The following is a 2560-nucleotide window of genomic DNA, read 5'->3' as shown; positions in this document are numbered from 1 at the left end:
CTCGTCATATCTCACCAAGCAGTCAACAGAACTCAAGACCTTCACGAAAAAGGATCAAGGTAAGAGTAATTTCCCTTGAAGATAGTCTGGGATTTTGTGCAGTATTAGTTCGTGTGCGTTTGTGTGTGTGTTTGTTTCTTCGTGTGCGTTTGTGTGTGTGTGTTTGTTTCTTCGTGTGTCTGTGTGTGTATTTGTTGATTCGTGTGTGTATTTGTTTATTCGTGTGTTTGTGTGTGTATTTGTTTCTTCGTGTGTTTGTGTGTGTATTTGTTTCTTCGTGTGTTTGTGTGTGTATTTGTTTCTTCGTGTGTCTGTGTGTGTATTTGTTTATTCGTGTGTTTGTGTGTGTATTTGTTGATTCGTGTGTTTGTGTGTGTATTTGTTGATTCGTGTGTTTGTATGTGTATTTGTTGATTCATGTGTTTGTGTGTATTTGTTTATTCATGTGTTTGTTGAATCAGTTTATTAATTTGCCTGCCAGTGGATGTGGCATTCTAGGGTGAATATGTATGCATCTGTCCAATACTGTATATTGCTATTTAGGTGTGTATCTCTTTATGAATCTATCAGTCTGTATCTTTATATTTGTGTGTCGCTCTTTCTCTGTCTGTCTGTCTGTCTCTCTCTCTCTCTCTCTCTTTCTCTCTCTCTCTCTCTCTCTCTCTCTCTCTCTCTCTCTCTCTCTCTCTCTCTCTCTCCTTCTCTCTCTCTTTCTCTCTCTCTCACTCACTCTCTCTCTCTCTTTCTTTTCTCTCTGTCCCTCCCTGATTCTCCTTACCCCCCTCCCTCTCTCTCTCTCTCTCTCACTCCGTTTATCTCTTCCCATCCATCTTTCTCACTCTCTTTCCATCCTCTAATGTATCTCCGCATCATCTCTCTATCAGTCTATCCACCAATCGATCTATCTCTCCGTCTATCTATTATATCTCGTGTCAGTTTCGTCCAGCCAGTGAAAAACACAAGCCACGGCTGTCAAGGTCGTCTGCTTCTCCCTTCTCTTCCCCCCTCATCCCTCTCTTCACCCTTCTCCTCCTCTCCTCTCCTCCTCTCTCTAACTCCCCCCTCCCCCAAGCCCCTCACCTCCCTCGCCCCTCCCCCATCCTCCCCTCGCTCCATAACTCCTCCCTCTGCTCTTTATAACCCCCGTCGTCGTCCCACTGCAACCTCTATGCTTCAACTCCTCCCCCTCCCCCCCTCTCCCCTTTCTCCCCCCTCTCCCCTCTCCTCCCTCCTCCCCTCAACGCCTCCCCCCCCCCCCCGAGTCTCGCAATCATGTTACCCGCCAACCCTTGGAATTCGGGATGGGGGGAGGGGAGGGGAGGGGAGGGGAGGGGGGTATTAGAGGGGAGGATAGGGTGATGCAAGAGGTTGCTTGACGGAGAGGAAGCGAGGGTGATGGGAAGAGAGGGTAGGGGAAAGGAGGGTAAAAACAAAGGGAGGGAAGGAAGGAAGGAGGATGAGAATAAGGAGAGGAGAAAGGATAGTATGAGAAGGAATGTGAAGAAGAGAAAGGGGAAAAATGGAGAAAGACGACAAAGAAAATAAAGAAGAGAGAGAGAGAAATAGAGAGAGAGAGAGAGAGAGAGAGAGAGAGAGAGAGAGAGAGAGAGAGAGAGAGAGAGAGAGAGACAGAGACAGAGACAGAGAGAAAAAGAGAGAAAGAGAGAGAAAACAGCGCTTGCATAAATAACACATAAAAGGCAAAGAAAACACAGACACGAGACAAAAAATTGAAACGCAAAGAAAACAACAATGAAAGAGAAACAGACCCAAACACAAAGAAAAAGATCACTCTGCGCATCACACGTTGCGCTTCCTCGTTATCTTTCGATCCACGTACAGCATTACTTGTTTTCCAAACCTCCAGGAATGCAATAAGAGCTATTTTTACCTCATTATATAACGCTTTTCCTTTCCCGACCTTTCACGACGCAGAAACGGAGACTTGTTGCAGAGGATTGATGCGCAGAATGCAACTTGCAATATATGGTGTCGGATTAATTTTCTCGTCTTTAATTAGTTAATTTGTTAAGGATTATCATCATTATTATGATTGTTATCATTATTTTCACTATTATCATTACCATCATCATTACGGTAGTAGTAGCAGTGTTTTACTGTTATCATTATCATCATTGTTATTATCATTTTTGTTATCATCATTATTGTTACTATCATTATTATTACCAATATTATCATTATCATGATTATCATTATTATTGTTATAATCATTATCACTGTTAGTATCATCATTTTTATCCCCATCATCATTATTCTCATCGCCATCATCATTACCATCATCATTGTCTGCATTACCATTATCCAGAACTCCATACACACAAAACATTTGATTTCTCTGCCGATAAAGTTTATTCCCTTTCATTACAATCTAACCACCAAAGGCAAAGATATTGATTGTCGTTTATTTTGGTTCAAAGGATATAAATTAGTTGTTTTTTTGTCATATCTTATTTCGATTGTTCATCAGCGATCGCACACGAAAGCAGCATAACTCTACGGCATTTGCGTATACATTTTCACAAAAGTCCAGTTCCATGTA

The sequence above is a fragment of the Penaeus vannamei genome, chromosome 20 (genome assembly GCF_042767895.1).
Source record: "Penaeus vannamei isolate JL-2024 chromosome 20, ASM4276789v1, whole genome shotgun sequence".
In the NCBI taxonomy this organism is placed as follows: Eukaryota; Metazoa; Arthropoda; class Malacostraca; order Decapoda; family Penaeidae; genus Penaeus; species Penaeus vannamei.
The sequence above is the reverse complement of the archived record's forward strand: the minus strand, read 5'-3'. Positions refer to the sequence as shown.